We start from the raw sequence: 25965 nt of genomic DNA, 5'->3' as shown, positions 1-25965 counted from the left end.
TTTATGGCAGAGCTCTTTACATGCTGCAAGCTCCTAAGAAATCTTTCAGGAAAGTAAGTCATAACTCTGACATCATCTCAGAAACAATTTACCAGAACATGCTTCTGGAAGACATTTTGATTCCAGGAACCTGACATTGTCCTACTTAAATATTATTGCAGTAGAAAAAAATGCAGTCAGCTTTAACTTCAGATGCCTTGTGCTTTGGTGAATTACTGGAGATGTGAGTAATATATGCTAGACCAAGCATCTGCAGCTTTCTCACTGAACATTAAAAAATATTAAAGTGATAAAGAAATCTGTGCTCATAGCGATTGAAAAAAAAATTCTGGAACTTAATTTTTACTGCCTTTCTATATAAACTCTCTTAGGCCAATTCTATATTTATTGTGTTTAAAAGTGACAGAAAGCTCATTGAATTTAAAATCTTCCCAGAAACCTTTAAAATGTTTTCCATTAATTCACTTTCTTAATGCTAATAATGACTGACACCTCTTGCCTATGTTTACAATTACATTCCCGAAGAAGCAAATGGCAGATTTCACCCAACACAGGTACACAACCATCTTAGGTGATGCAGGTATCAAGGAGGAGTTCATGGCTTGTCTGTAACGGCCACTTTGTCAGGACAAGAGTTTCCTGTTGGTCCACTCCCATATCTGCCAGACCCTGAAGAGGTCTCAGGCACACCGAGCAAACACAAATGCTATCAGCAGTCCATGCTGAGGCTTCTGACTTTCCTAAAACAGCTGTGTTACACACTTTTTTCCCGGAAACTCATTTACAGAAACAGAATGACAGATCTTTGCAATAATAATATATATAGTTTAAAATATTTTGGCTAATAAAAACGTGGAATAATATATAGAGTAGCAATTCTTTATGACTCATATAAGAACTTGGATTACGGTGCCTCACACGGATCAGGGTTTTGCTAAAACAGGCTTTTCTCTATTCTTACTGTGGCGGACCTAGTAGACCTAGTAGAAAAATTTATGATGGTGCTTGGAAGTCTATTAGTGCCTTGGCACAGAAAGAGGGGCACTAATACAGGTGGTGGTGTACAGAACAAAGCAGAGACTTCAGCAAGGTTGCAAGTAGATGTTCATAGATTAAACTTTCATAGCAGCTGAAACTGTGGGAAGGGAATTTACAGTGGCAGCAATGAACGACTGGACCACTGACCAAATTTACTCCACTGAAAATTTAAAGCCTATCTGGCAGTTCAGCATTCTGTGGTGTGTTTTTTTCCTTAACAGGCTCTGGCCATAAAGCAGAATCAGTAATTCCTGATATACTTGACTTCTTTGTCAGCTTCTGTGCTGGGTAGCCTTAAGTTTCTTGCTTCTAGTAGTGGTATATTTTTATACAATCTGAGGAAAGGCTGTTATCCCTCTGCTCAAATGCCAGACCCCCGAGGTATCAAGCTCAGTCCCTCTTCTCCACTCCAGTTTCAGGGAACACCAAGTGTCCCCAAGGGCTTCTCTATTGCTGTGGCTGCAGAAGGCCTGGCCAGGCACAGCACAAAGGTGGCAGAAAGGAACCATGAGCTTACTGTTCACCCTGATGAGAAACCTGGGTAAAGCGTGCCCTTGACACTGTGTCCACTTTGATTTTGACCATCCCTAAACAGACTGCCAGGTGTCTCAAAAGTTCTCAAAAATAACTTGGGAATGTCCAAGAAGGTAGTTTGACTTTTCTGAAGAAGGGATAGTGACTACTAAAGTCACAGGCATTTATCCTGTCACTGGAAAGGGCATCTCTGGGGATCAGCACTAAGAGCTCTGGGAGCTCCCCAACTGATTTTGTCATGACAGCCCATTCATGCTCCCATATAGACCTTATATTAATGCCCATTTTCTTTAGCTGGTCCGTATTCAGTTGTGATGTGTAATCCAAGTATCTGAAAATGTCTTCTGCCAGCGGGTTCCAGTAATTTTTATGGTACCATCCAAAACAGCTCTAGGAAAGTTACCAATTACATTTGAAAGCTGCAACCTACGAGTTACTATATAGCTTTCTAAGAAGCAGGCCCCCACTGCCTCATAACTCATGGCAGATTTCAATATTTTTCCTTTTGGCCACATACATAGCTCATTGAATATAGGAAGTAAAATATTTTTTCCTCTGTTGATGGCCACTCGATGGGAGTGGTACCACAGCGGTTCATGTACCATAAATGGGTACATGGCCATGCAAGCCAAGTCCACTGCAGTATTCAGAAAGGAGCTTATCCAGCGATACACCTTCACGTATTCAACCCTCTCTTCTCATATGTGTGATGAGCCATCACCATAATCTCATTCCTGTATGATCCACAGACCTCTTAAAATTTTCACATCTTCTTAACAATGGTAAGATGGCTCCTTCTGCAGGTCAACATGTTCTTTCTGGTGAGCTGTATGCTATGCCAAGAGATACTTTTATCTCCCCAAGCATTATGTTGTCCACACTACAGCATTCTCGTTGTGCAAAAAGGCCTACACAATCTTGACTCCCAATAGTGTCGAAGAATTTGCTATTTATGTATATTGTTGAGAAAAAAAAAAAATTGGCAATTGAATTGAGGACAGTCTACTTTGAATTTCAAAATCAAATTCACCTTACCCATTAGTCAGTTACCTCAGGAGAATGGCAAACTTGCTTATTCGGATAATTTTGTGTTCCTGTGATGCATCTGGATTTTATGCTGTAATTACAGAGCAAAATTAAACCCCAAATAAAATTTGTTCAGCAAATAGAAGTGGAGACTGTCTGTAAAGCATTATTTAACTTGTACTAGTATTGCATTGTCCTCTAGCATAGAGGCTAACAGCTCAGTTCAGTGTGAATTTGAAGAGTCTTAGGGATAGCTTTTCTACAGAAAGAAGTTTTACCATTACGCATTTTGTTTGCTTAGTATCTTTCTAATTCAAACCTCTCTGCAGACACAAATGCTCAGTTACATTACTGGAATTAGCTGAAGGACAGAGCAATGCAGTAGAAGTAATAAGACTACACTACTCTGTTATAAATTTTAAGAAGACTTGCATAATATTTTAGTTTCTGGATTTCTGTGCATGAAAAAAAATTATTCTTTTCGCAACATACTTTTAATTTTTACCCTTCACTTTCATTTAATTTAAATAAGCCTAAGGTTATAGTTTCTCCAGTATGTTACAGCTTATCTTACAAATTTCCTCCCAAAACCAGCCTTTAGCCAATCCTGGCAACAATTAAATTCAGCAAAAGGAACAATGAGCAAATATAAACTATCATTTTAAATGAAATCAAGATTACCATGCCAGCAAAAGCAATGCAGTTCCTGTCATAAAAATGTCAAAACAGTTTAAGGATTAGAACTTATTCTGCAGGAAATAAGATACAACTTTAAAGATCAGCTAATTAAAGTTTCCATTTGCCTACAGTTGGCATAACTTGGGATATTTTTTGACAGATGGCTTGAATGTGTGTCATGGCCCTGAGTACTCCAATGGGCTGCAATTAGCATGTCCAGCCTCTCCTGAGAGCCCCAACCTCTGCTCCTTGTCCATGGTCTAGAGCTGTATTTCAGCCCAGACACATCAAGAACTCAGTGTCATAATTTAGGTAATCTGTAGCTAGTAAATAATTTTGCCTGCAGCAAAATACATCCTGATCCTTGCAGAGACCAATTATCTTACAATACCTCAATTAAGTGGTCAGAATGTGTCAGAATTAGTTGGTATTACTTGAAGAAAAAAGGTCAATATTCTTATTCTCCCTTTAATGTGGATTGCCATTGGCAGTGAGGATAGAGGGAGGCAAGAAATGAATACTTTGTTCATTACAGAGAATTGAAGAATTACAAATGGATTATTTCTGAAGTAACTCGTTTTACGCTTTCAGCTTTAATTACCATATAGCAGCTCACCAGTGACAAACATTAAAAAAACATATTTGAACTTCCTTAAATAAAGAGATTTTTAAAACCCAACCAAACATAAAGGAACTGTAGTAAATGGATGCCGCATGAAATCAAGTAAACAAATACAAACAGTAAAAGCTGAATCTAATAAAACACACCAATATTAATGCAAATCAGTCTCATCGTTGATTCATCGTAGTCATAAGTATGCCTAACTGAACCTTGATATAGTATATAAGTGGAAAGTTCCCATTGTGGGTATTTGAATTTTATGTCTGTGGCACTCAAAGTTACAAGCTAAATAGAGATGGCATGGTCTGAAATACCAAGAATATACCAGTAATGTAATTAAAATAATAATTCTCTATTCAAATTATAACATAGGGTATTTGTTGGTCCAGTTACAATAGTGGTAAGATTTACAGTCCAAATTACTACAGGAATGCCTCACTAATACCATTCAAGGTGCTATATATAAACCATCAACCTATTAGGACTCATATTCTTGAGTGCTATAATTGCTCAGAGGTCCTCTGGGTCCTGAGGCTGCTGGTTTCTGCTCAGGTGGTGTGGGGAGCTTTCAGCACCCTGCGGCCTTGGCTGGGAGGAGTAGGATGTCCATGGTGTCTTCCTCCTCTTTGCCAGGAGAAGGGTGATGTTGGTATTTCTTCCTAATTTTTGGGATCCATTTGGTTCATTTATATACATTTTCCTAGTGCAGTCTGCCAACACACTGCTCTTCATTTGTTCCCTATTAGCGAGCTGTGCTGTTATCTCTGAAGCTGGTTTTACACGAACGAGATGAGGTTTTATCCCTGTAATGACCACTGAGTGGCCATCATGACTGGTATTAACTGTGAGACTTCTGGGATCACCCCGTAGCTAAAATCCTCTACACAACATTTTATTCTGGAAGGCATAGGCAATGCAATCCACATATAATAATTACTTTTTATCTCTATGAACTGAAGTAAAATTGGAAAAAAATACGAGGCAACAGTTATCTGATTGTTAAACAACTGTTACCAAACCTAACAAAACTTAAATGAGCTCAGCCAAAGACAAAATCATAAAAGTCATGAGTCCCTGCACTGTGCAGTCTGTAGAAAGCCTCAGGCTTTGTATTAATAAAGGCAAAAAATTTTCCTGGCATGTGAGAAGTTAGAATGCTGTTGACAGATTATTATCTAAGATTGGTGAGAGAAACATATTTTTTTCTCTTCATGCCAGAAAGAAGATATTTTTACATTATATGATATCATGTAATATCATACTATATTATATTATACTATATTACATTATAATCTATCATGTTATATTATATATTGTGCTATTATAACATATCATATTATGTTATACTATATCATGTTATTCCATAATATATTATATATGATACAGTATAAAGTAAAATATAATTAATATAATGAGATATTAACGAATATAAATTAATATGATAGAATATAATACAATATAATATGATATAATAGAATGTAATACAATATTTTTTCTATTATATTGCAATACAGTAAGTACACCCAGCATTTGGAGCTCCACTGCAATACATACTGTGGAAAGATGGACAGTTCCAGATTAATGACATTTTTACCAGAAAAAGATAATTAATAACATGGACAGGTGAAATGACATTTCACGCTTTAGTGGCATAACAGGGAAGGAGATGCTGGTTTAATTATTGGTCCTGTTTTCTAGATATTACATTTCATTCTTTTGCCAAAGCAAATTCCCTGTAAAGCTATTAGGCTATTCTTTCTTAATCATCATATTAACCAGCAACCAAGAAATCTGGTGTCAGACACAATGACCTCTGGGTGTAGAGCTACAATATATTATAAGCAGATATTATTGTGATCTAGTACTTCCCCTATTGCATAAAACAATACTGATGAGCAGCAGTGAAGAACAGAATCTGAATGTCAAATTTCTCACATAAGGATTTGTGCAAAAGACCTGTAACTTAAGACTTTTTTTAGGAGGATTTATGGCAGTGTGTGAGTGTAACTTGTGAAGGAAAACCATCCTTTATAGGTGGGCAATTTCGTTCATCTTTAAAGGATTTATTACAACATCCTGTGAAATGAACTATTGTATTAGAAGCGCTGCTTGATCCTTGTCTTTTGAAAAGGTTGCAAATGGAAAGCAAAAAATGTAGTTGCAAATAACTGTGGTTTTAGAATTCTTATGAATTACTACATAGGCTTAAAAAGGACGTTTTTGTTTGGTCTTGTTCATTTTCGTAGACAATGAAGTTGCTTTCTAAATTATCATCCAGATGGTGTCTGTAAGGAGAATGTGGTGGGCACAATAAATTGTGTATCTCGAAATTGCTGACTGTTTGAAGGGCATGAACTCAGTAAGTTCTTTCACATATGTTTTAGTTTCCTAGAACACATGACAAAAATAACAGACAAACCAAAATAATAAGCCCAAAAGCAAAACCAATCCTAAATGTTTCTTCCAGATCAGTAAAACAGAAAAAAAATCTATCTTTTAGACAGTTACATTATGTTTTATAGAGAGGGAGAAAATAAAAAGCAAGGGTAAAATGTTTCCAAATGTTTTCTAGTAAAATTATTTCTTCATGTGTATTTTGATAGAAAATGGCATTTCTTTCCCTGGACATTTTTTCCTAATTTCAGTATCTTCTGCAGGTTTCCTGGAACAGGAATTACTTCCATTTCAGAACATATGAAAGTCTGAAGCCACTTGCATGGGACGGATGCAATCCTTATTGTTCTGTGTGAATATCTGGAGGGCGGGAGAAGTAATTTCTATCTATACCACAGACCATTAACTTTGACTTAATATTTGAGTCCAATATTCTGTGTTCAGCTGAACCATATGTTCCTGGACGACTTATTGTGAAGACACTGTGAAATGAAAAATACCTACTATTCTACTATTTTTCCTGATAGATTGTTTCCTTTATAAATCATTTTTGCTCTTACTTCTTCTCCCAACCGTCAACACAGGTCTGGTTTGAATCTGCCTGTCCTGAGCTCCCAGCTCTGTTTTTCACTGGGACTTTCTCTGCTAAATTCAACTCTCCAGAACACCTGTTATTGAAATGGATTTGTCTTCTTGATCAAGTCATATTTCAGTCTTCTTTTAGAGCAGCTCAATAGATTATACCCTTTACATCTCTGATGTTAATGCAATGTAGTCAATCCTTTCTGTGGTTCCTTTAAAGCTTCTTCATTTTTTTCCACACCCTTTTCTTTACATTGTAAAGAATGTATTTGTAGATGGTATTTCAACACCAAGCTAGCCAATGCTACACTTTCAGATTAAAATGACCCATTAAATACTATCTTCACCCATTCACTCTCCTGTACGGACATTAGTTTTCCTGTCAAGCTATGCAAAGACTGGAAGGCTTACATTTACTGTCATACAAGGTCACCTACACCTCTCACCAGGTTTTTATTCCCCGTTTTGTACGTTAGCCTGCATTTTTGCTCATTGTTAAAGAAGTATACTATTAGTGAATCAGTAAGAGCGATCATGTGTATCTACGTATATGATTACAAGGCATGTTTGGTTTTCATCTTTATCCTGTAAAAAATGATAAAATTCTCTTCAGTTGTTATTAAAAAGTTATTACTTTGATCCTAGAACAAAGCATTTCTCCAGGCTGTGTACCATCCACGGTGCAAACCACCCTGGGCCAAGACCTGGCTCACTTGAATGAAGTGCTTTGTTCTGACTGCCTCATATGCATAATTTTTTTGTCCAAGTCACCATTTCTAACTTTCCACTTGCCTTTCCCCACAGTTAGAACTGCAGTGCTGGTTTAGCTGCTATCACTGTTTTTCACTGAAGCAAGATCTTCCTTATCCAGTAAAAAAGAAAAAGAACCAAATTCATTAATCCATATAGAAGACTGCAGATGACTGTGATGCAAGAATACTTACCTGAAGTCTTTCTAATCCCATTAAAAATTGCTTATTTTAGCATGTTAGACATGCTAAATAAACAAACAAATAGGGTTTTTTTTTTAAAAAAATCATAGTTTACTAAGTCAATACCTCATAACTCAAACATGAAATTCTCTCTAAAGTATTTTAAGGTCAGTATGCATTCACTAAACCAATGTTATACTACTTGAGTAAAGATTCCCATGAACACTTGCCTGACTCACTACTTCAGATTTGGAAAGGAAATACACAGTTGCATGCAATATTATCTCTTCCCCTTGAAGCATATGAGATTCCGCATACTCAGACATCAGAAGATGAAACAAAGTGAGGACTACTTTGCTATGCCCTTTCAAATCATAGCATCACAGGACGTTAAAAGTTAGAAAGAGCCTCTGGAAGTCACCTGTTCCAGTCTCTGCTCTGCACAGGGCCAGCACAGATCAGGTTGCTCAGGGCTTTGTCCTCTCAAATTTGAAATACCTCAAAGTCAGGAAATTTAACAGCCCCTCTGGCATCTTCTGTCAGTGTTTGAAGCCTTTCTCAGGCTTTTTAATACATGAATTTCTGCAGAGGTTCTAACCATAAGGCACATTTTCTGTTTCAATACATAAGCCCACAGATAAAAATTACCCGATGTAGTATTAATTTACGTGCCACCTGATGCTGGTCCAAGCCAAGGTCTCCCAAGCCAGGTAGTGCTGCTTTGTTTTGTTTTCCAAGACCATTACAGAGAACTACAATCACAGAAAACAAAGCTAAAAGAGACTGCTACTACTCATCTAGTCTGATTTTCTGTTGCAAGGCAGTATCAGCTCTATGCAAGTCAGTTCTAAACAGATATTTCCCTAACATGCTCATAAAAGTCTCCATAATGAAGTATTCCATACTAAAATAAATCATCTGGAATCTGTCTGACTATGGAAATGCCTAACCTAAACCCTCAGTAAATTTATCACTATCACTCTTACTCATCAATTACTACTCAGCAGAACAGGTTGTTCTCCTCTTTTTTTCAGAAGGATCCCTTACCTAATTAGTTAAGTACTGCTCTCAATATTTTTTCATTATGTGAAACTACTTGGCTAAATTAAAAGATTGTATAGTTAGGAACTGTAACAAATATATCAGATTTTTTTCTAGGCAAATGAAAATTCTTTCATACATTCAAAACCACAACCTTCTCTGCTTTCTGTCCAATTCGAACTTGCAAATGCTTGTAAAAATCTAGTTGTCCAGCACATTTCATGACTTGACTTGAACTTGCACAGAGTCGATGCTTTTCCTACCGGAGTCAATATTAAATTACATTTGTTTAATGATTACTTTTCTATCTTGTTCAAGCCTTGTGTATTACCATACTTGTATTTGGCCAAGGAAATTCTAAAGAGCTATAGACTGTCCTGCTATATTGTATTTTGAACAAAAGGCACTGTCAAAGCAGGTTATTCTTGCCCACCGTTTTTAAAGTTAAGCATAAGTTTCCCCACCCTACCCATCCAAGCCAGTAAGAAAATGCAATGTTAAAGCAACTCCTTTGTGTAATGTTTCTTAAGTGTCTACACAAAAAATACATATTTATAGGCAAATCTGTGGAGCACTGTTGCATTCCTTGTTGGGACAAGTGTAATTTTTCAACTTTCCATTCCTCCTTCAGATACATACAAAAGTACACATCTACTTTTGTAAGGATTCCAGTAATTGTAGTGACCCCTATGTGAAAAATCAGTCAATATTGCTAGAACCTACTCTGTTGAGACAGCAATGTCATATTGCATGAAGAAAGAGGGTTTTAGCAGCACACAATCAGTGCTTGCACTCAGGTGAAGTATGACCAAGTCAGGTTTTTTCCACATCTCATTGGCATTTGTGTGCTTTAATTCTAATTAGATTTTGCTTATATTCACACACCTATTTATATTATCAGGATATACTCTGATTTGTACATATTTATAGGATTTCTAGAATTTCCCATCTTAAACAAAGCAACGGGCAAGCAACCCCAAACCCAGTGACCTGGAAATACCACCGAAGCCTGTCAGTCAGCACCATGCACATTAGTGACTGGGATGCAATGCCTACATTGGTATGTGTGGCTGCCACATCCCATGGACTGCGATTCTACGGTATCACAGATCAGTTACTGTTTCATAAGTCACTCTAAGCAAAACTAGATTTTTTTCCCATTGTCTTCTTTCACAGGATTCCCCTGAGAAGGCTTTTAATTATTGGGATACTCTTTAGTGTGTACACAATCTTGCAAGTGAAACCATCGTTTAAAAACTAATTTGCCACACCCTGAAATCGATGAGTATTCAGCTGGTGATGCCAAGGGCACTAGTACAGGATTTATCTACCTAGCATCTCTTCTGCCTTTAGAAACCAGCTGCAGAGATAGCCTTCTCTTGAGATGGCAGAAACTGGCATCATGCCAAAGTTAAGTTACTGTGTTTGACTACAAAATGTCTGTGTTATATTTGACTTTATACAGAACCCTAACAGAATAGCTGATGTGACCAAGTTAAAAATCAGTGAGGCTAAGACTGACTGTAATTTTAAGAAATGGCCTGACCTGAAATGAAGAAACACCCATATACATTAATTCTGGAAATCTAGTTCCAGCTTTTGAACTTGAAAACTTGTACTATGGTTTCCTTGTTACTGTTCCCTCCCTTTCCTCATCTCCCACCTCCAAAACGCACAAAGCTGTATTTATGTCCTTCAACACCCAGACAAATGCTAATATTTCTCAGTTGGTAGAATTTACGTCTTTACAAGAAGACATAGTCTAGCGACACAGAAAGACTTTACTCTGAAAAATCATTGGTAGGTTATAAAAGAGAAATAAATACACAGATTTTCAGTCAAACACAAGAAAGAAGAAAATCATCAATTTATATTCATATTTAGGCTACATGAATCATAAAATGTGCTGTAATACACTGTATGTAATAAACATCTTGTTTAAGCAGTTTTCTTATTTGCAATAGAATTTGTCATTACAGGAGGAACACATTCATTGGAGCAAACCTTCAGCTAACGCAAGACAAGTTTTAAATTGTTCGATTTTTTTAAAAACTATTTAGGAGAGTAAACTTAAGTTTACTGGTAAACAGTCAGCAAATAGTCATTACCTTGAGTTTTAGAACAGGTCACCAAGAATCAGTAGCCATTTTGTACATAGCTTTGATGACTATCTGACCTATATATGCATTTTTTTTTCCTTTATATCTTTTTTTTTCTGTGTTAAGAATAGCCTTCCTTGAATATTGTGTTTAACAATGAGCTCACTTCTTTTAAAAATCAGTCAAAACTACCACAATTCAATTCCTTTTAGGGATGAGCTTTGATTAGGATTGCTCACGAGTAACCAAATTGAGATATTGCCTTCAGAGTTCCATCCACTACCGTTTATAGAGTCGGTAGACGGAAGCTCTGCTGCGCGAACAGGCAACGAGAAAGGCTCAATGGCCATAGCAAATACCTTTTGACCATCACTAATCTGGGTCCCACCCGTGCAAAACAGGTGTGTTACTGAATCTACATTAACCCACTTGTCCAACCCTTAAATGGGTTAATTAATGAACTCCTTAACGATCTTTGAGGTCTTAATTCTAAATGTAATAGCTACTACAGATTTTAATGTCATCTTGTTTTGTTTGAGTTAGAATGAGTGTTATGCATCCAGATAACATTTTATTTACCTAATGCAATAATTGTTTTAACAGCAACATATAACCAAACCTAGTCGAAGGAATTAGTAATCTCAAGCTGCCTGTCAAAAGCAGAAAATGGTCCCATCACAACAGCAGTCCTTATGTTAGAACTTTCCCAAATACCATAGGTAAAGGAACATCCCAAATAAATACTTAAGCTTTTAAGTCAGAGTCAGTTATCTGACATGTAAATATTTATGAATATGTAGCTACTTTGGACCACTATGTGTTCATCAAACACTCTACTGAGGTAAAGATATGATAGCAAAACCGATGTTGCTCCTGCTGGGGGATCACTTATCAAACCTCAGGCAACTGCAGTCAAAGAAATCATACAGCACTCCTAAGCTAATGAAGTTTTTGCCCACAGTCTTAGAAGGCTCTAGCAAAATCTTCTTGCCTAGACTGATAACCTTGATGTAATCTCCAAACTAATGTAATTCAGGGCCATTTTATGCTCATAAAAGGTGAAAGCATTACAAAGAAGAATGGCATAACAATAAATTCCGTTTCCATCACTCTCATACGCCTCTAGTTCCTCCACTGTGATACTCCCAGCTCCTTCTGTACTGACAACACTATAAAATTTGATCTTCTAGGAAATCTGATTTCAAATCAGTGTTTTTTCCTATACCAATATTGATATATTATATCAATATATCCATATAAATATGTTATACTGTGGTGAGTGACATCGGCTGACTGCCAAATGCCCAGCCAGCTGCTCTTTTACTCTCCCTCCTCAACAGGGCAGGGGAGAAAATAAGATGAAAAATCTCATGGGTTGCAATAAAAACTAATGACAGGGAGATCACTTACCAATTACAGTCACGGGCAAACTAGGTCTGACTTGAGGAAAACTAATTTAATTTTTTGTCATCTAAACTATGTTTGGATAATGAGAAAGAAACCCAAACCATAGCAATACCTCCTGCCACACACAGACTTTTCCAGGCTCATCTTCACTACTTCATTCCCAGTTCCTCTAACTTCCCTGCTCCCCAAGTGGTGCAGGAGGGATGGGGAACGGGGAGTTGTGGTCACTGCATAAGGGCCACTTTCTGCTGCTCCTTCCTTCTCACACTTCAGTAATTTTATAAAGGATTAAACGCTATACATGTTTACCAATAATTACATTTCGAAATTGTGTGGGAAACAATCCCTAACACAAGCCCATGGGCGATTAGCTGACACTTGAAGGAGTGATGTATACCCCCTATTAAAATACAACACAGTCTTCAGGGCAATGCTGGTTCCCAAGTCCCATGTATTTCAGAACAAGACATACTCAAATTTTGTAGTACAACTGGAGGGAAAAAAAAAACCCAAGGAATTATTAACAACAAAATCCAAACAAATAATGCAGATATGTTCAGCTTTTAGAGGGCAGCAGTTAACAGTATGTGTGGGAAGAAAATTATTTTGGTGTATTTCAGGAACAGGGAAAGGACAGACACTAAACTGGTGAACATGATTAGGATAAGAAAGCAGGATCTCTTATTAAGTTTCTGAAAATGCTGCTGTAAGAACTGCTGGTTTCCTCCCTATTTTTCTGTTAAATTAGCCTTTGCAAAATAACAGTACTGTTGTCATGAAATATCTAGGGAGATTAAAAAACAGCATTCTGCATCTATTTATTTCTTCTTACTGAAAGAATCTTGGATGCTTCCTCCAGTTGTGAAAGAAAGCCGAACTACCTTTTGCTCTTCTTTTTGAAAGGACATTCCTATAAATATTATGTACTTAACTACCACTCCCACTTCAAAAGAAAAATGCCCACTTACATGCTCTAAGGCATTACATCACATTTATATTGAAGAAACTGATACCAGCATGAAGGAGAGGAAGGCTTTAAAAATCTTCACTTCTCAGTGTACGGCACTGCTGTGACGGCCCATCCAACTATGTACCAAATTTCCCAAAACATAACAGATAAGGCATTCTCAAGCCTGGTAGCACTGTGTTGCCCTACATTTGTCTTTCTCTTTTGGTCTTAAAAAGTTGCTTGGACAAGCTTGCTAAGCCTTCCTGGGGGCTACCATAATAACCGTTCTTAGCATTGAAAATTATTTTTCTTTTAACTCACTGGATGATCAAGGAGGCACAATGACATACCCAAGGAGGCATCCAGGGGGTCCTCTATCATCACTGCAAAGAGTGAACTAGCAAATATTTATTTTCATTTACATGACATGTGCCAGGAGAAGCAAGAGCAAGCACATTGATTACTGTGATATAGTTGGGTTTTTTTGGTCACACTCCAAACTACACAAAAATCAGTATTTTATTCCAACAGTACCAAAACCAAAACAAACACACAAACAAGCAGCAACAACCAAAACAAAGCAAGCCAACCAACAAAATAATAATTTAAAAAACCCAAAACAACAAACAACCAAACAAAAACCCAAAACCAAAAGAACAAACAAAACCTGTTTGTATCTTAATTAAAAAAAAAAAAAAAAAAAGGCTCTGGAGTTTTTAGTTTTCACTACAATTACAATTGTGATGTAGCAGTGTGTGAAGGTTTTGCCTGCAAGCATACCCATCACACGTACCCTGCACACATCATGCAGGAGCCTTGCAGTTCATCTGTGCACAGGTGGAACAAGGGACGGGTATGAGACAAGGGACTGGCTGGCAGCAGAGACCGACTGGGTGTCTGGCATGTTCACAAGAAGGCGGTTGGTACAATTACGCAACAGCTCTGTAGCAAATTGACTGGATAATGGGTATTGGGGCTCCTCCTGAGGGATCTGAGGCAGTTCTGGGGAGCTGCCTCCAACAGATTCTCCTGTGCTTAGAGGAGCTGTGAGGCACTGCTGGCATACCAGGATATGTTGATGAACTTCCTGAAGGGGGAAGAAGACCAGAAAAGTTAGGAGACACCATGCAGTTCCTGTAGTAGACCACAGAACTGGTATAACTCTATGCACATAAATTTGAACTGGTATTAAAATCTGTCCCCACATATCAGCAGAACAGTAGCATGGTGAGCCTCAGCTAATCCAGCTGAAAATACCAGTGCAGGGATGTTAGAGGTGGAGATTCCCACTGTCCCCTGGACAACATCTGCAAACCCAGTTGAAGGGAGTATATCACCCATGTGAAGGTTAATCTTATGCCAATGATTCCAATGAATTGTGTGGGTTTTTCTAGTCAACACCGTCCATGAACATCTGTGCAACCAGTCCCAGAACAGAAGCTGTACTCACAGTGAAGGAATGGGCCAAAATCCACAATATGCACTAGCAGCTTTGTACAATGATATTATACCTCCTTGGACCTTAAATGTCTGGGGACATTAACATTCCACCTTATATATAATCCTTTCTATTATATGGTGAAGCACTGTATTTTTTTCTTGCCTCCACAAAAATTTCCAGCTGAGGGGCATAATTTAAATACCTAAAAATTGAATACACTTAAATCTTTGCAGATTGAGTGCCTGAAATACTTTTACCATTATGCAATAATTTTTGATAGAATTTCACCTTGTACAAAGGAGACGAAGGAATCTAAAAGGTTCTCTCAGGTACATTTGAAGAGAAATCTATGCATTATTTTAATGTAGAAATTAATAAGCTGGAGTCTTAGACAAAATTTGCATGATTTTTTTTAACTCCTAATATTTATATGCTCTGAAGATTGAAATTACTATAGTATAGACTATTTTAATGACCACTCAATCAAGAGAGGTCACTGACTTTTAAGTCAACCTTGGGAATGAAGAACAGAATATCATAGTCCTTGTTTTACATCTGCCTAGAAAATTAATGATGCATTAAAACTTAATGGCAGTAGAGTCCATCACCCCTCATAAATGGTCCATCTCAATGTGTCAGTGTGTACATTAAAACTATGTGTCTTAGAGTAAATGAGAGAGTGATCAAAAATTAACCCAATCCTCAATGTAATTACTGTGAGGCGATGATTGGACTAACTGCTCTAACTTCTGACAGTGACTGAAATGCTATTACACTTCCCCACTGCAGATTTCTATTCAGGAATGAGTTCCATATGGAGCACCAAAATCACCCCACAAAGCTCCACTGGCATCAACAAGACATGATTCAGACCCCATTAGGATTTTATAAAACCTCATTATAAGTTCAATTAAAAAAGTAAGTGTCATGAAGTGGCAAAAATCTTTTATCTTCTGTAATATTTATTCTATACATGAAAAGTATTTATAATACTTCCACTCCTGAAGTAAGCAGCAGAAGGGTTGATCACCATTAAGTGGTTTTCTTTGAAATGCAAATCTGTTTCCTGAGGCAAGGCAGCATCTTTCATTGTATTTAGCATAAAGGCACCTCATCTCTGACTCTCTTATGGCCAGTGTTAGGAGATACAATTTTAGCTTCAATCATAAAATAGACTAACCTCAAAAGACCCTAACAAACAAAACATATAAATAAAGATTTCCTCTCAAGTAGTTAGGAGGCCAGAAATGCCAAGAAAATTTTTACTGCGGATTGTCCAAGATAGTTGTGTGGTGGAAGCTGTTGAACATAACGCTAGATTTGTTCCTGGGAACCACCAGAAAGCTACCCAGAAGGATTAAAGCCCACACATCATCAGAAGACTTCAGGATGCCAGCCTGCACTGACACTAAGAAAAATTTTACAGTTCCCTAGGCTGTTCAGGCAATCAGCTTTTTACAAGCAGAGTTTTTAACATTCTCAAATGTCCTTCCAGGAAGCAAGGCATGCATTTGGAATATTCTGGATCCTTGGGACCTAGAATTTTCTATGGATGTCTTCATTATATTTTGCAAGACCAAAACTTTCAAAAGAGAACTCGTTAAATAAAAATGGTTTAATAATGGTTAGCAACACACCAGATGCAGAGGAGTAAGTTAGGACCATAGTCCCAGATTTCACAGACCATGAAGCAGATTGTGCTATCAATCCTATCCTCAGGGATCAATAGTGGAACTAATAATCTTTAATGTTTCACAGTCTGGGATAATAGGATGAAGTGCACTTTCAGCAATCTCGTGGAAAACACCAAGTTTGGGGGAGGTCAATATGCTGGTGAGCTGCTAGTCAGAGGAACCTTAATACACTGGAAGCTGGAGAATTGGCTGTCACAAACACCATCAAGTCCAACAAAAGCAAATGCAAATTCTTACATCTGGGAAAAAAAAAAACCAACAAAAACAACAACCCCATGCAGTAGAGGCTGGGGGTGTCTGTCTTGGAAGGAGCTCTGTAGAAAAGGATCTGGGGTCGTTCTTGACAAACCTGAGTTAGCCATGTGCCCTTACAGCAAAGAAAGCTGTGGTGGGTTGATCGTGGCTGGACACTAAGGTGACTAGCAAGCTGCTCTACCACTCGCCTCCTCAGTGGGACAAGGAGGGGAGAAAATAAGACAGAAAGAAACTCATGGGTCAAGACAAAGGTGATTTAATAAAGCAAAAGCAAAGGCCACATATGGACATGAAGGAAAACAAAAGATTTATTCTCTATATTCCATCAGCAGGTGATGCCAGACACTTCCCAGGAAGCAGGTATGTGTACCGGTTGCTCCAGAAAACAAATGTCATAATAATGAATGTCCCCCGCTCTGTTTGGTCAGTTTGGGCCATCTGTCCTATGTCCCCTCCCAAGACGTTGCCCACCCCCAGCTGCTGGTGAGGGGAGGGGGGATGCTGGAGCGGCAGCCCTGGTGCTGTGAGCCCTGCTCAGCAGCAGCCCAACACGGGGGTGTTATCACCGCCTCACTGGCCGCAGTGCAAAGCAGAGCGCTGGGGGCTGCGGGGGCGGGGGGGGGGGGGGGGGGGGGGGCGGAAATCCATCTCAGCCAGACCCAATACAAAGGCCAACCACACGCAAGGGTGTATTAGTAAAAGTGTAGTCAGAAGGTCTAATAAAAAGATCTGGCACACAAAAGATATTGACATACTGGACTGAGTGCAGAAGAGGCCTCCAAGATGGTTAGGGGGCTGCAGCACAGGCCATGCATGCATAGGCTGATTGCTGAGCCAGTTCAGCCTGGAGAAGAGAAGGCTGAGAAAAGAAGAGACTTTTTGTTGTCTGCAGAGGACAAAGAGAAATAGAACCAGATTCTTCTCAGAGACGCACAGCAGTAGGATGAGAAGCAACAGGTATAGGTTGGAACACGGGCAATTCTGATTATATATAAGGGGGGTGGGGCAGGGTGGTGGTGGAATTTACCATGAGGGTTATCAAATACTGTAAGATATCCAGTACGAAGTCTCCATCCTTGGAGGCGTTCAAGACTCAGCGTGAGTCCCTGATCAGCCAGATCTAACTTGATTTTCTGTGAGCAGCAGGTTGGAGAGATGACCCTGGAACATTCTTGCAGTCTCAGCTTTTCTATGAATCTTATTACAGGAAGACTGAACAGAGAATATGGTCTGGTTTTGCAGATTTTGGAAGAGTGGGTTTGTTCATTGGCAAATTCACACTCAAAGAGATTCTTATTCTGTTGGATTGACTTCACCAGAATGCCCTGTATTGTTCATTCCACCTTGTGTAAGCGCTTGGTTTAGCACTGGCATGGTCCATAGGTAGGCAAAAGTTAGAGCCAGGTTCTCTTCCCTGTGGTCTAGGAGGCAATTTCTGTTCATTGACTACTTCCAGAACACAGCTGCACTGGGCATGTAGGAAGCACAGCTCTAGTGCCTTTGGCTGCCTGGAGTACCTAACAGTTGAGGCTGCCCGGTTGACTTAAAATGTTGATCCAGCTGAGGCAAAAATCACTATTCCATAGTGAAAAATGAAAATCACTGTCAGGTCTTCCTGTCCAAAGCCATTCTGTCTCTCTGGGGAAGTGAGCGTTTGAAACTACTTCCCAGTTATTTCCTTGGGTCAAATTGGCACCCTTCCCTTTCTTCTTCTAGCAAGACATTTAAGACAAGACAAGTACAGTACACGTGAATTAGAAACAGTTTTTCCTTCCATCCTATCCGTTTTCTTTCTTTTTTTTTAATATAGTGAAGCTACTGGGGACGCTTCTGTAAAAAGAATTTTCAAAAATAAGAACTAAGTCAAAATGTCACTATTTATCATCAAAGCAATGAATTATTGATGCTAAAGAGCACTGGGAGTTTGGGAGGGTATATAATAGACCTGACAATGGGAAAATCCAACACATTTCTCAGAAATAATTTTGATAGAATTTAAAGAGTTATGAGCACAGAAAAAACAAGTGGTGAAGGACTATGGATCTGAAGTAGACTACAATTTTTGAGGATGTCAAGGAAAAAAATCTATTCATAAAAATATATTTTTTAAGCAGAACATCTTTGGATACTACAGATTTGAATTTCAGTGCCTCTGAGCAGTTGTGACTCCAGCAGTATTTAATGAAATGCATACATTTTTAACAACTTCGGAATGGAAAAAGCAAGAAAATCTCAGCTGTACTTTGTTCTCAGAGGTGGTCTACTGTATGTTCAAAAAATTAATGATTGAGAACCCGCTTTCTTGACTTTCTCTTGCAGAAACTGTTTATTTTTAACTGGTATTCCTACACAAATCCAACTGCATGAAGGAAATCCTTACAATGTAAAAGAGAAAATAATATTATTATCTTTTACCTTTGAATTTTTAACATAGGGGAAAAAAAATTTTCATTAAACCCCTAAATGTTCAGGAAACTTTTGTAATTTTTGTTAAACTTTGCATGCAAACCCTACCAGATGCATAGTTTGTCAATCTCAAACAAAGTATCATTAGGATTCCTACTGAAGGTATATGCAGATCTTCAAAAAATTATTACTCATATAAAACAGATACGTAGCTTTGGTGTGAGGTCATTGTATAGTTTGACAGACTTAAAAACTGCTTATATTTCCTATTGAAATAAGAAAATTGTGGATACTTAGAATCATATAATCATTTTGGTTGGAAAAAAACCTTTAAGATCACCAAGTCCAACCGTAAAGCTAACACTGCCAAATTCAGCACTAAAGCATGTCCCTAAGAGCCACATCTACATGTCTACATGTCTTTTAAACACTGCCAGCGATGGTGATCCAACCACTTCCCTGGGCAACCTGTTCCAGTGCTTGACAACCTTTTAGGTGAGAAAATTTTTCCTAATATCCAATCTAAACCTCCCGTCACTACTTGAGGCCATTTCCTCTCATCCCATCATTTGTTACTTGGGAGAAAAGACTGACTCCCACGTCGCTACAACCTGCTTTCAAGCAGTTGTAGAGAGCAATAAGGTCCCCCCTCGGCCTCCTTTTTTCCAAGCTAAACAATCCCAGTTCCTCATAGGACTTGTGCTCTAGACTTTTCACCAGCTGTCTTCTCTTATTCGGACGTCCTTACTATGTGAAGAAGGGTTTGTATGTCAGTGTATCCAGACATCTGAAAAATTACAATTTGAAAACAACCTTCTTATATCATCAGTTGTTACCTCATATAACATAGGCAAAATTATCGAAACATATTCTTTTACATATAATTGAAAACTAAAGTTCACAGACAGAGAATTTTCCTGAACATAGACATACAAAAATATAAAAGTGACTGATTCATTAATAAAATAGAAGATAATTGAAACAAAAAACATTCACAGAAATATCTCAGAAAACAAAACAATCATATTGCTAGAAAAATCTTTCTGTACTGGATTGTTAGTGTGTTTCAGCAGAAGTCTAGCAGAAAAGTCCTACAACCAATCCCAGCAATTTCCAAAGCAGCTTATCTTAAAAACAAACAAACAAACAAAAAAACCAAAACAAAACCATAAAAGCCCACCCCAAACAACCAAGAAAACCTCCAAAGCAAAAACCACATAAGTTCAGACACATACATAATTCTCCTCTCCCCAAATCTAAAAACAAACAAACAAAACCCACCAAAATCAAACAAACCACCACCCCCCAAAAAAAACCCCAACCAAACAAAATAACCCAAACAGGAAAAAAAACAACAGGGGGAAAGAAAAACAAACAAACCAAACCAAAACAAAAAAAACACATAAGGTTATATTGCTGTGGAAATGCCTGTATCCAAAGTTTGACTGAATTAAAGGAAAAATAAAGTAGCTGCTCAATACCATTTTAAATCAGTTCACCATGGGGTGACAAAATCTTGAATTTAGTAGATTAAACGTAAACCACAAACACATTGGTGAAAGTAACTAATTCAAAACTTAAATCCACATCATATGCAGTGTTGGTGCTATGGAAATAAAACCCAGCAAGGGAAACTGTGACAGAAACATGACAGAAGTTGCTAAAAATTTCTTTCAGACCTTTTTAAAACACTTTTTTAAGAGCAAAGAAGGAAAAATACTTTGAAATAAGCCATTGGGTTATGTGGCTTATCTTTCATAGGAGGAGAAGATCTTTCCTAGAAGACCTCTAATACTACTTCTTGACCTCTTTAAATGTATTTCAGACTAGTAGTCCCAGTCTATGGCTCAGGAATACTTTGCTGATAAGGGGAATAGGAAAGCCATAACTGACATCAGCTGAGACCCTGTTACTTGCTCAGTATTATTGTGCATGGGATGATGAATATCAGACACTACTGTCTGGAACAATAAGAAAGTATAGCTGGTGTAATTTAATTCATTAGAGAAGCTTTATGGTTGATCTTCTACCCCTTGCTTCTGCTTAAAAACATCCTTTATCGACTCTGCTAGACAATACTTGCAGTGAATTGACTGAAGAGAAATGTGGGAATTTTACTTCTAAGGAGTTTATATCCACCCATGCATTACGCAAGATGGAGTGAGCATTGGAACTGTGATTCACTACACTCCACATCACTCACTCCACTCAATATAACCTAGGCATAAATTCCATTATAGCTAAATGGAAATCAATTGAACTTTTTATATGGTAACTGCAAGTCAATGGTTTTAAAGGATGAAAATCCAAAGTTTAGTACTAGTTTCTTATTACCAAAGCTATCATTCAAAAGCAGCCCAAGTCCTGAATATTCTGTGAGTTAATAGTTTGAAAAAAATCTCAATACATTCTATTAAAAATTGTGAGTAGAGAGGCCTCATTCATTTTTTAAGCTACAAGTTTCAGGGGTTGAATTCTAGAGAGAAACCTTAAGTTATAAACCTTTTTTTTTTCCTCCCATGTATATGTTCCACTACAGATCATGGAGGAGCCTTTCTACCGAAGTCAACCGAGCAGGAGTCATTCATTAGTCTGCATATGACCTGGGCAGGAATTTTTACTGATAGCAGTTTGACATTTGAACACAGGGCTTGTTCACAGGCTGGTTGTCTATGCAATGCACAGGCATACCTGCTGCTTCGTACACCGGTGCTCTGTAGGTCTCAGAACCTGGGCATCACCTTCCTTCATCTCTGTGTGCCTCTTCAGCTTTAGTAACAAATCATGCTCAACCCCAATTTTTATTTCATTGTGTTAGCTTTTAAGAATGATGTCGCAATACCTGTTAAGTGTTACTGTTTTTTTCTTTACCTTTGCAAACAAATGTGCTTGTGAACAACTAAATGAATTGCTAAAAGTAAAAACTAATCAGAAACTATTGCGCTCTCTGCAAAATGAAGTCTATTTCTAACGTAAAGGAATGCCTTGTAACAAAAAAACCCCAACAACCTCCAAAGCTTAATCATAGAAATTATGTTTCAGTTAATATTGAATTATTGACCTCCTGTAAGTACTGCTAGTTCAAGCAATTTCTGTACCAGCAAGAAAGTTTGCCATTTTGAAAGAAACACATTGAAAATAGACTGCAGAATTTTGCACATTTGTGATTTCCAGGTAGAAGCGTATTCGTTTCATGCAAAAGCACATAGACAATCACATAAATCATGGCCTAGCGACAAATGCAGCTGTGCCTGCAATGTCCCAGTAACTTAAAACTAAAGTAAATGTGATCTGCTGCCCGAATGGGTTGTTTCTTCCTGAGACTTGTCCCCTGGTTCATTAGCTCTGAGATAGACCCATTCCCTTGTGCTGCTCCCTACGTGAGTAGCAGTGCCGGCACTATGGATGGGGACATGTGGTATGTGGTCAGGGCTGGGAAGAAGACAGTAACCTTTCCCATTGAGAGCAACCCACACATGTTCACTTTAAATAATTCATGAAATCAAAGCATGAATCCTATGTTTATATTATATATTCAAATGTATATTATGAATAATGTGCTGTGACCAGCTAAATACTTCAGTATCTTTTCTTCAAGAAAAGTTACTTCCATCAGGAAAACAATTTGTCAGGTTTTAAATTCACTTGTCCATGATTCTTTTAAAATTTATTGAGAAAAGGCCAGATACCAATTTTTGTCAGGACCTTTAAATACCAAATCACTTTCCTTCTAAAACAGGTTATTTTCCTTATTATTTACTTTCTTTCCTGTAACTATCATTGCAGCCAATTTTTCTAGGAAGTTCTATAATGCTGCTTTACATTATCAAATTCTCATACAAACCCACATGGGATTTAAATCTAAAGGAATATTTTTGTTATTTAGCTTTCAAAATAATATGATTGCCTGTGAATTAAAATATTAAAAAGATACATTATGCTTTTTTACTTACAAATCTCCAGTGCATCCTGGTTGCATGCTATCTGCTACCTGAAGAAACACGATTTCAAAATTTCAAAAGAAATACCAGCCTGATTTTGCACATTTTGGAAGCTTTAAAAAGTCTCTACTTGCAAGACTCAATCAAGCTGCCAACTTTACATATATTTTTCTAAATTATTGAGAATATCCTCAAGGTTACAGGAAGTGTATGTATGTACCCCAATACTAGATCAATGTCAGATGCTCTATGCAATTATATATAATTTTCCTATAAATAGTGGTACTTTTAACTTTTGCAGTTTTTTGTTAACAACCTTATTATTCTGTTCCTTTAAATTTCATTTGGGTTCAAATAATTACAGTGTTATATTAAACATTTAACCTCCTTACTGTACAAAACCATCAATAATATTTTTGTGGAAATAAAATTTTCAATGAATGACCATATACTGTCAAACAATATGCATAAGTAATACCTCCAGTTTATTCTTAACCAAAAAAACCCTGTTGTGCCATGCTAGTTTTTCATTACTTCTGTCCTGGCAGTAATAACTAACTAACTAAATAACTAAATAAATAAGAAAAAGAATTTTAAAAGATCTTCCACTTGAAAAGATGTATTAGTTGGGTCTTGCATGTTATACCAAGCCTTTTTAAGAGCATTATACTTTTTAATTAGATAGAACATTCAAACTGAGACAGGAAGCAAAGAGAAAAGGAGAAAATTATGATAAACAGAGCAATGGTCAGAACAAAAAACTAACACAGACTGAACAAAGTTTATACCAGAAATTAAGAGTTTATGATTTTTGAAGAAGTGGTTTTGAAATGGTTTCTCAATAACATATCTCACTGAATTTATTCATGAAATTGTACAATGCTGTTATGTACATGGTAAGCAATTTTTATAATAATTCAGTTATATTGATGTAAAAAATAATAATAGCAAGTAGCTATCAAGGTATGATATTTGTAATATATTATGATTGTGATATTAGCATATAGAGTATGTACTAAATTCTTGCTGACCATTACATTTGTAGATTGAACTGTTCAATATGTATGTGTCACTAGTTTGTGTTAATTACAAATTGGTTTTGTTATTACAAAGAGACATCTGGAAGGACGTTGTTAAAAAAACATAGGATTGTTGCAGGGGACACTAAGAGTACAAGCATGACATAATAGCAGAGGACTTGAAAGTGCAGGTACAGGAAGATACTAAAGCCTCGAAGTATGAAAACAAATAATAGATCATAATTTTCTGGTCCTTACAGTAGCGCAAATGTGACAGCTGGATAGAACCAGCTTTACAGCATAACCTGGCAGTGTATAAAGGCATGTTTACAATCTCTTGTAGCTGCCAAGATCAATAACACAGGCAGAAAGAACTTCAGATGGTACACAGGACTGCAATGAAACTAGTTGTGCATGTCTTGAGGGCACCTGACTTCAAAACTAGGTACAGAGAACTTATCACTCTGGTACCTTGTGTTGCTCCGTAAGTATTACTTTATGATGTCCAAATTGAAATACATCTTCACTCACTGTATTTGACCTTATGTTCTAGTATTATTTTTAGTCTCTTATTCTGCTGTTGAGGATTGGCTCTAATCTGAATGTATTATCTGTGACTACATCAAAATATTCAATTCATTTAATCAAGAAGGCTTTTTGAGTCTTACAAAAATCCAGAAGAAATATTGTCTCTATATTCAGTGTTCATTCTCAGTGCTTCCTTCACTAAAACTGGCCTGGACCTTGCCAACATATATTTCACATTCTAGTCCGTTTTGGAGAGCCAGCACTTGCTATGAAAATTATCACAGAAAGATAAACAACAACAACAACAACAACAAAAAAGCTAACAAAATTATTTTCAAACTATGAACTATCTATCTTGCAATGGGTATCATGGCAGGAGAAACTACAGAGTTGACAAAGCTTCAGAAAATTACTGCCACAGATTTTAGTGCTGGAAAGCGCCATGAGGATCATATAACATATATAATTACATACTGCCACGGATTCTTGCAGCAAATCTATTACATCTCAAACAGATAATAATGTTCAATCAGTCAAAAAACTGGGAGATCAACATAACCTTGTCACCTGTTCAAATACCCTTAGACTTTGTGTTCGTTCCCCCGTAGAAGTTTTCATCCAGTTTCTCCAGTGAAGTTGATGACTAATGTTAGTTTCTAGATATTCAGTTTAAATATTTTTTCCCATCTGAAATCCCTTCCCCAAGCCAGTAACTGATCAAATAGTTTCTAAGACTACTTTGGATAAAGAAAATAAGTCTATACGGTTTGTTTCAGCTTCCAATTTTTAATTTTCTTACAAGATGTTTAAAAATGTTGGCCATGTAGCATAACGAGTAATCAGTTTAATAATTTACAGATTGGATAACAGTTATCTGAATAATGCTTCACCAAATAAAATTTCCCAAATCATAAGTATAATAAAAAAGATTAGGAGTGGGTTTGTAATGTTATTTAAACAAGATAGACTAGCTAACGTTATTTGTAAGATGACTGTTTTCATCATCTGTGCCTAGGCATGTAAGTACATGGGTAAATATTATTAATGTTAGGGTCTATGTTAAACATTAAAGTTGTATGGAAATGTCTCTTTCACACACTTCACAGAGTGCTTAGTGGGCAAGAGATGTAAATTAACCTCACTCTTCAGCTCATTTTCCATTTGTTCAAAACTTGCAGAATCTTACTACTACAGGTGAGACAATATTGATCTTCTCCTTCTTGTAAACTTTAATTTATGTCCTCATACCCACAGAAATAAATTTGATTTTAAAGCCACTCAGAACATAAACACATTGTGCTTATTGCAATAAAATACTCATTTGCATAAATAAAAATAATTCCTATATCCTGGCTTATTATCCAATGTTTTCATCTGTA

Source organism: Falco biarmicus, chromosome 11, assembly GCF_023638135.1.
Source record: "Falco biarmicus isolate bFalBia1 chromosome 11, bFalBia1.pri, whole genome shotgun sequence".
NCBI lineage: Eukaryota > Metazoa > Chordata > Aves > Falconiformes > Falconidae > Falco > Falco biarmicus.
Note: the sequence above shows the minus strand (reverse complement) of the source record.